Genomic DNA, 9,997 nt, shown 5'->3' with positions numbered 1-9,997 from the left:
GCCTGTGTGCCACAACTACTGAAGCCCACGCGCCTAGAGCCCATGCTCCGCAACAAGAGAAGCCACCGCAATGAGAAGCCTGCACACCACAACAAAGAGTAGCCTCTGCTTGCCACAAGTAGAGAAAGCCCACACGCAGCAATGAAGACCCAATGCAGCCAAAAATAAATAAATTAAATATATAAATTTAAAATATATATATATATAAATAAAAATAAAATAGCTGAAAACTTATGTCCGCACGAAAACCTGCACCTAGATGTTTATAGCAGCTTTGTTCATAACTGCCAAAGCTTGGAAGCAACAAAGATGTCCTTTAGTAGGTAAATGGATAAATAAACTGTGACACATCCAGACAATTTAATATTATCTGGCACTAAAAAGAAATGAGCCATCAAGCCGTGAGAGGACATGGAGAAAACTGAAATGCATATTACTAAGTGAAAAAAGCTACATACAATGTGATTCCAACTCTATGAAATTCTGGAAAAAACAAAACTATGGAGATAGTAAAAAGATCAGTGGTTGCCAGGGGTCAGGGAGGGGCAGGAGAGATGAGTAGGCAGAGTCTAGAGGATTTTTAGGGCAATAAAAATACTCTGTATGGTATTATACTGATGGATGTATATCATTATATGTTTGTCCAAATCCATAGAATATACAACACCAAGAATGAACCCTGAGGTAAACTATGGACTTTGGATGATTATGAGGTGTCATTGTAGGTTCATCCTTGGTAACAAATGTACCACTCTGGTGAGTGATGCTGATCTTGGGGGAGGCTATACATGTGTAGGGGGAGGGGTGTATATATGGAAAAGCTCTGTACCTTCCTTTCAATTTTTTTGTGAAACTAAAACTGCTGTAAAGAAAATACAGTCTTTAAAAAAGAAAACAACTTAGACGGCTGGATGTAGGGTTGTCTAAGGGTCCTTCCTGGGGTAGGACCACTGTCTGCAGTAGAACAAGCCTCCCCCATCAGATTCTCTTGCAGCAGAAGCAGAGGTTCTGTGCACACCCGGCCCATTGCCGCGGGCTGCCAGTCCCGTCTTCCATCTCATTCAGTTTGGACACTGCCTCAATGGTAAATACTAGCGTGCCCAACCTCCGCCCTTGATGCAATCACTGCTGCCTTCAAGAGCAGCTGGAAATCCTTCCTGCCAGGTGTATTTTGTCTGATAATGTTGGTCACTGTGGAGGTGAAAACAGAACTAAAAGGCTCTCTGTGTTTCAGGGAGCTGTGAAAATCTGGGGCCAGGCAGGTGGGCTCCAAGCACCATTCCCAGAAATAGCAACAAAGGGATTCTTTTAAAAGCCTGGTGTTTTCCTTTTGATTGAACACTCTCTTAGCGACCAGGCATTTTGCTCTGGACAGAGAAATCTGTGTGCCTTTCTTTGTTATACAACAGTCAAGCAGAGCCAGGACACGTCAGTCAACCGCTCTGTGCCTCAGTTTACCCATCTGTTATAAATCACCTCTACTTGGTGGGAAGCATGTCATTTGTACAGTGGGGAGGGAGAAGGAGGGAGGGAAGTAGAATAGAAATGAAAAGCTTCTATTTTCTTATTTCAGTCCATGGCCAGAATGTAAACAGCAGCCTATTTCTAAAACTCAGCCGACAGAGGAATAGCAGTGAGCCGATGCTGGCGGGGCCCGGGACCAGCCTGAACAGAAAAGACGGACGTGGTTCTATCTTGGTCCCTTCACAAATAGTGCTCACAGGGGGTTGCTCCTCAAGGCCAGGCCTCCTGGGCTGTCCTGGGCGTCAGATGGAAATGATTTGGGCACATCCGGTATGGCCTGAATTTGATCCTTTGGGTAAGATCCGAAAAAGAAAAGAAAGAGAAGAGGGAAGGCAAACCGATTCCCTTAAAAACTATGCATACTGAAAGCTTGATATTTAAGGCTCACCCCTTAGAGCTGTATTCCTAACTCTGGGTTTGTAAGACACAACATGTTTTTCCCCTAATCCTTTCCAAAAATGCATTCCATAAATTGTTAACATCCCTGCCAATGGCCCCAGTAAACTCACATACCAGCTTTAAAGTCAACCCCTTTTAAACCAATGCATCAGTCCTTTGAGTTAAGGGGATATTATTTCCAGATTCCTATAGCTGCTAGCTTCTTTTTAAAGTTGCAAATGATCCTGTTTCTTTGTTGCTGTTAATTTTTAGAGAGAAATAGATACAGTGGCAGCAATACATGTATACAGTAGCTGTGACATCCTCCACAGCCCCTTAGTACCCTAAGATGCTCTGACAACCCCCCCACCACCTGCCTCCTTGTTTAATCGCCCCTCTCCTAAGGGCTCAAAACTCTCCTTGTTCAGAATGACCAGAAGTTCCCATATATGGTATTACCGTGCCACTGCTATTATTATTTGTTTTATGACAGAGAGTGAAGTGTGGTGGTTTAACACATGGGCTCCAGAGCCAAACCACCTAGGTTTGAAGTCTAGCTCTACCACTTACAGCTGTGTGACCTTAAGCAACTTGCTTAACCACTCTGTGCCTGGGTTTCCTTATCCATAAAATGAGAATGATGATAGTACCTTCTTCATTCACTAATGTATATAAAGCAGTTAAGCAGGGCCTGCGCAGAATAACTTCCACACAAGTGCTAGTTGCTGTTGCACAATTTTCCTAGGTAGTAAATTCAGCCATCGGGCACGGCTCTAATGAGTCAACCATCAACATGGAAAATGTCTAGAAACATCTGGGGACCAGTTAAAATGTATGCAGGGAATACAGGAAAGCAAGCCTCATGACTTATGGCCCCTCAGGGTCACAAAGGCTGCTGAAGGAGAGCATCTTAGACTTTATGGATCAGGGTGAGACTCACAGACTGTCAGGGCCTACCCCTCATCCTAGAGCCTCGTGTTGACAAGTTGAGAGCAAACCTAGTGCCAGTCTCTAGGTCTCCATGTTTTCTTTCCCCAGACCAAGTTTTTCCCATTGCCTGGAGCTGCTCTCAGAGGGGAGAGCTGTCATGCCCCACCCAGGTCCTCATCACACCCAGGCCTTGGGTAGTGAGTCTCCCTGTTTGAGTTTTCCCTGCTCTGATCCCCTTTACATCTTTTTGCCAGAATAGTTTTGCTCAAATACAATTTTTTCTCACTGAACTCCAACATCTAAGGATCTGCAGGTCTTCTCTCCTGTATGTGACGTGCCACTGATTTTCATGGAGACATAAAAAACCAGTTTCATTGCTTCTCATTTTTTATGTGACTTCTTTTTCTCTCCAGTGCTTAATAATTTGCTTTCCCAAGGGGTAAGTGTTCAATAAATGCTTATTGCCAAAAAATAGGACATTGGGGCCCTGAGATATAAATACAGAGACAGAGATAGAGATAGAGACAGAGAAAGAGACAGAGATAGAGATCCTCTGGCTCCCATGCACAATCCCTGAGCAGAACAAGGTTCATGGAGTATGTGCCTTGCTCTAAAACAGGACTGCCAGATTCTCAAAGCCTGTCTGCGATGTTCTTCCAGGAAAAGCTACTTTTTGATGAACTCAAGGAGACTTTATCCATCATCTAGGCCAATGCAGTTCAAACTGTCCCAAAGTTCGGATGAGGTACCACACAGGCCAGGCGAGGAAGGCGGGGAGTGAGTTGGGAGAGTTCTGGGGCCCTGGCTCCACTTCCAATGGGACAGCTCTGCTTTCATAGTGTCCTGGTTTAGAAAGAAGGAAACCATAATCTAGAGCACTGCCCAAGGCAATTAAGTTTCAGAGGTGAAGCAAGTGACCACAGGACATTCAGCTAGTTAGTGGCAGAGCCTGGCATCAAACCCAAATCTTGGGGTCCTTTGCATCTCTCCATGCTGTACCACCAACTGTCTCATACATAAGGTATCTCAAGCATTCTGTGGAATGCTCAAATACTGCTTTTTAAAAAGCATTAGGAAAGAAAGCACCAAAATCTCCATAAAGCGTACACAACACTATCTATTGCCAACAGCCCGAGACAAAGATATCTTCACATCCAGCTTGAAAGTGTACTGTTTTCTCTCCTCCACCCCAACTGAAGATAAACAAGGCCAACGCTTTCTGTAATCAGCTAGTCAGTAACTTTGTTTTCCAGGTCTTTCTTCAACATAATGCTTTCCTCGGCTTTAGCACCCTTTTCCTCTGTTAAAGCAGAGAGAAATCTACCACCAATAATTTTACCTGTGGTTCAGTTTACTGACTACTTTTTTCCTTATGAATGGCTGTCTTCAGTATGCTCTGTTCCTTAGTGGTAATTGCTTTAAAAATTTTATCTCTAATGATTTCATAAAGATTTTTGGTCCCTTATTAAAGGAATTTCAGGCACGTGTGATGGAAAAAGGAAAGATACTTTTTCTTAGTGGTTGGGAAGATCTTGTGATCGTATTAGGTACTCATTCAAGGTACCCTTAAGGTGACTTAGAAGAGCAAATGCTATTTTGGTCTTTCAAAGGCAGAAATCCCTACCTAGTCCTCTGGATCTGCATAGAACTTGAAGCATCCCTTGCTGATTTTTTCAACCACAGGCTACCTCAGAAGCCCTCATATGCACATTTGCCAGAATTCTGCCTGGTGGGGAAAGAGACATAGGTAGCTGGGGTGCCCTATTCCCTCTCCCCTTGTCCAACTCCACCAAAAATCTGAACCTTCCCCTGCCTCTGACAACTCCCCTGTTCCAGGAAACGAGGAGTCATTCTTTATTTCTTGCTCCATAAGGGGAGGGCCCCACGTGACTCCCTGTGGAAGGGGACGGTGGGGTGGGGAGGCTGAGTGGCTCCTCGGGAGCCCACAGCGGCCCCGGCTCAGGCGTCCTCAGGGAGGACAGGCTCTGTCCCTTGTAGCTCAGCATCGCCAGCCTGGAGACTGACTCCCCTTGGTACAGCCCCACAGCAGTGTCCTCTTTCCCCTCTCGTCTTCCCCACACATCCCGCCTTTACTGAGCTTTCCCTTCCCTCAGCCCCAGGGCTCCTGCTTGCATTCTTTCTATCTTCTGGCATTTTTTCATGTTGTTTTACTTTGTATTTAATAATAGCTCCACCTTTTTTTTCTTTACCTGAAATCAAGAATCATGGCTGTATCAAGTGTTCGCTTTGGGAATAAAATTTATGGCAATGTTTGCCATTGGATTAATTGCTTTTCATTAGCTTCATACTTCTTAATGATTACCAATTGTTTTGCCTGTACAAGAAGCAGTTCCATCCTGTTCTCTGAATTTACTGGCCTTCAACTGCAACCAGAAACTGGAAGTCTTGGATTGCCCGTACTTGCGGAATGAGGTTCCTGGCTTTTTGCATCAGGGTCTGGCTATACTGAGGGTGGGTAATCCTAGATCTTTAGACTTCAAAGCTCAGATCGTGGTCCATGGGCCAAATAAAAAGTGAACTTAGCTTTTCTAAAGCATAGACTGTTCTGTGTCTTGGTTCTCAAATCCATAAAGTGCAGTGAGAAAGACAGAAAGACAAGATATAGATATTTAATAACCAGTTTACTTTAAAATCAGTTTCAAAAAACCTATACTTCATATAATGAATGGGGTTTTAAAAGCAAGCAGGAAAGAATATACCCACCAAAAGGGAGCAGCAGAATAAATCCCAATGGAAAATGTGTGCCTTTCTGTGGTTGGAGTCATTTGGTCAAGAAATGATGAAATTACAAATTTCTGAAAAGGGTGTGTGTTTTGGAGTTACTGAGGTCCAGGTCTCAGCGTGAGATTTAGGCAAGGCCAGCATTTAACTTCAATGCAGAATAAAGAGAAGGAAGTGGTCACGACCAGCATTCTTTCCCACCAAGGCAGCACCTCCCTGGTCTAATGTTGCTCATCAGTCTCTTGTCTCCTGAACTTGGAAGCCAGCTCTCTCAGCAAGCCTGTGCGCCCAGCATTCCCTGCGAGATAATTCGTCCTTTAACTCTATATGGGAATGGTTGGTAAAGAGTGAACTGCGGCTGGAGGTGTAGGGGAGCTCAGCCGTCTGGCCCTGCACAGAGGACCTGTATGTGCAGCAGTATCAGCAGCTCTGGGAGCTGAGCGCTGGCGCTGGGGAGCAGCGGGAGTTGCTCTGTGCAGAGCAGCACCGCTGCCCTTGCCCACAGCCCAGCTATTGACTTTAGTCCTTTCAGTAACTAGGATCCGCCTCAGACTAACACATAGGAATAGAGGAAAGTAGACCCAGAAGAACCAAGCACTCCAGACCAATCTGTGTGTTTTGCTCCCATAAGCACAATGGTTCACTTATTCAATCATCCAACAAACAATTGAGTACCAACTGAATGAGGAAAGAAGCTAAACTATTATGACAGAGAGGCACACACTACACTGACACTGGCTTAAGAAAGTCTCTCTCTCTCTCTCTCTCTCTCTCTCTCTCATCCCTGTTACATAAATCCTTAACTATTGTTAACCTCTTTTCCCCTAGCACAGTGCTATTCAAAGTATGGTCCAGAGCTCCCCCGGTGGCGCAGTGGTTGAGAATCTGCCTGACAATTCAGGGCACATGGGTTTGAGTCCTGGTCCGGGAAGATCCCACATGCTGCGGCACAACTAAGCCCGTGCACCACAACTACTGAAGCCCGCGTGACACAACTACCGGAGCCCGTGTGCCTTGAGCCCGTGCTCCACAACAAGACAAGTGACTGCAATGAGAAGCCTGCACACTGCAACAAAGAGTAGCCCCCGCTCGCCGCAACTAGAGAAAGCCCTTGCTCAGCAAAAAAGATCCAACGCAGCCAAAAATAAAAGTAAATAAATTTATATTAAAAAAAAAAAGTACGGTCCAGGGATGGGCAGCATCAGCATCACCTGAGAGCTTGTTAGAAAGTTCAGTTCTTAGGCCCCAATTCAGAGCTATTGAACCAGTATTTCTGGTGGCTGCGCCCAGGAATCTGTGTTTTACCAAACTCTCTAGGTAATTCTTCTTTTTTCTCTTTCAATTTTTTTTATTGTGGTAAATTACACATAGATTTACGATTCTAGCCATTTTTAAGTGTATAACTCAGTGGTATTAAATACATTCATAATGTGGTACTACCATTACCATCAGCCACTTCCAGAATTCTTTTTATCTTGCAAAATTGAAACTGTACTCATTAAACAATAACTTCCCATTTCCCCAGCCCCTGGCAAGCACCATTCTACTTTCTGTCTCTATGATATTGACTACTCTAAATATCTTACATAAGTGGAATCATGCAGCACTTGTCTTTTTGTGATTAGCTTATGTCACTTAGCATAATATCTTCAAAGTTTATCCATGTTGTAGCATATGTCAGAATTTCCTTCCTCTTTAAGGCCGAATACTGCATTGTATGTATATATCATATTTTGCTTATCCATTCTTCTGAACACTTGGGTTGCTTCCATGTTTCAGCTATTTTAAATAATTCTTCTGTGAACATGAATGTACAAATATCTCAAGAGCTTACTTTCAGTTATTTGGGATATATACTTAGAAGCAGAATTGCTGAATCAAATTGTAATCCTATTTTTAATTTTTAGAAACCACCATACTGTTTTCCACAGCTGCTGTATCCCTAAACATTTTCTACAGCTGCTGAATGTAAAATTCCCATCAACAGTGTACAAGAGTTCCAGTTTCCCTACATCCTCACTAACACTTGTAGTTTTCTGTTTTGCTTTTGTTTTTGATGGTAGCCATCCTAAAGGGGGTGAGGTGGCATATCATTGTAGCTTTGATTTGCATTTCCCTAATGATTAGTGATGTTGAGAATCTTTACATGTGCTTATTGGCCATTTGTATATCTTTGGAGAAATGTCTGTTCAAGTCCTTTGTCTATTTTTGAATTGAGTTGTTTTTTTATGTTGAGTTTTAGGAGTTCTCTATATATTCTGGATATTAATCCCTTATCAGATAGGTGATTTGTAAATACTATTTCACACTCTGTGGGTTGTCTTTTTACTCTGCTGATACTGTGTTTTGATACACAAAATTTTTTAATTTTCATGAAGTCTAATTTGTCTATTTTTTCTTTTGTTGACTGCCTTTGGTGTCATGTGAAGAAATCATTGCCAAATTCAATGTCATGAAGCTTTCTTCTAAGAGTTTCATAGTTTTAGGTCTTATGTTTAGGTCTTTGATCCATTTTGAATTAATTTTATTTTTTTTTTGCGGTACGCGGGCCTCTCACTGTTGTGGCCTCTCCCATTGCGGAGCACAGGCTCCGGACGCGCAGGCTTAGCGGCCATGGCTCACGGGCCTAGCCGCTCCGCGGTATGTGGGATCTTCCCGGACTGGCGCACGAACCCGCATCCCCTGCATCGGCAGGTGGACTCTCAACCACTGAGCCACCAGTGAAGCCCCCATTTTGAATTAATTTTTATACACAGTATTAGGTAAAGGTCTAACTTCATTCTTCTGCTGGTGGGTAGCTATCCAGATGACGCTTATGCACTTTGGTTTGAGAAGCCCTGGTCTCTAGCACTGTCCTCACTTACATGGTCCGAGCCAGGACTCTGGACGTTTTTGTGCCAGCTTGAAGGAAGGGAGGAGAGAAACTAAGTCCAGGGCAGCAATTCCCTTTTAAGGATGTGAGGGTGGGAAGCTGAACTCTTCATTTTAGCTCACACTCCATTGGTGAGAACTTAGAAACATGGCCACTCGAGCTGCAAGGGAGGCTGGGAAAAGTAGTTTCTGGCTGGCTGGCTATGACCCTACCTGCAGTGTTTTATTATACAAGGAGAGATTGTGTCTTAGGTGGGTACCTAGTGGCCTCTGCCACTCGTGTCATGTGCTAGGCATGGTGCTAGTGGGAGATGATGCTTTCTCTTCAACAAGACAGTCCACGCACTCAAAAGCGGTCTAATAAGGTGTTCCCTCCTGGTGCAATCATTAAATAACAAGGCCTGAGTATGGGATAGTCCCCTCAAACTAGAGTGCACTAAATATGCAAGTCTCTCATCTTTAAAAAATGGTATTAATATCTATGGACATTCACATCCTAATAAGGCCACCAAAGACATTGCTCCAAAGTGGGGATTGGCCAGCTCTGACCAGTGAACCAAATCAGGCCCACTGCCTGTTTTTGTAAAAAGAAGTTATTGGAACACGGCCACACTCTTTCATTTTCAAATAGTCCATGGCTGCTCTTACACTACGACAGCAGAATTTAGTAGTTTTGAGGGAGTTCGTACGACCCACAAGGATGGCCGCATTTACCAGCTAGCCCTTCACAGGAAACGTCTGCCAAGACCTTCACAAGCACTCTTAGTTGTGAAGTTCACAAACCATTCTTGGTGGTGGGTGCTTAGTAAAGGCCTTTCAGGTGGTCTTGGCAGATCCAAGGAGACACCCAAATTTAGGCTCCCCCGTCATCAAGGGAGAAGAGGGAAGTCAGGTAAGGAAGCTGTTTATTCTAGGGACTGAATGATAATTTAAACTTTCTTCTGCAGCTAAGCACTATGCTAGACATTTAGATATGTTATCCTATCTAACTCTCACAAAACTCCATAATGTAGGAACCACAGCTGAGACAAGCTGAGCCCCTTGGCTTCTCTCTTGTGGTCCAGGGCTATGTTTTTAACTGGTCACAGGACATGCCTATGTAGATAATCTATTGACACGTTAAGCCCAACGTATTCAAAATAACTGATTGTCTGTTTCCCTAAACCAGTCCTTGGCTTCTTCTTTAGACTGTAAACTAACACCTATTTCATTGACTTCTTATCATTAGCAAATCCTAGACTGGTGCACTTATGAATCAGTTCCTTATTAATTAAGGTTTTTCTGGTCACTCCTGTTTAAAACCTGCCTTAGTGTGTCTGGGTCTTCCCATTTACTCAGATCCCTTCTAATCAGTCTCCAAGTCCTGTGAAATTAATTCACCCCTCTGGCTTCCCGTCCTTCTGTTGTGATCCTTAAAGCTCAGTGTCAATGATATCACCCTCATGAACATTTTGTGAACCTGCAAATGAGCACCAACAGCATTTTATTGCTGCTGCTTCATGACTTTATGCATATTCCTCCTAGAACCATAGCTAACACGACATTATGCATA

This window comes from Monodon monoceros, unplaced genomic scaffold (assembly GCF_005190385.1).
Source record: "Monodon monoceros isolate NGI ecotype Baffin Bay Population unplaced genomic scaffold, NGI_Narwhal_1 Super_Scaffold_2, whole genome shotgun sequence".
In the NCBI taxonomy this organism is placed as follows: domain Eukaryota; kingdom Metazoa; phylum Chordata; class Mammalia; order Artiodactyla; family Monodontidae; genus Monodon; species Monodon monoceros.
Note: the sequence above shows the minus strand (reverse complement) of the source record.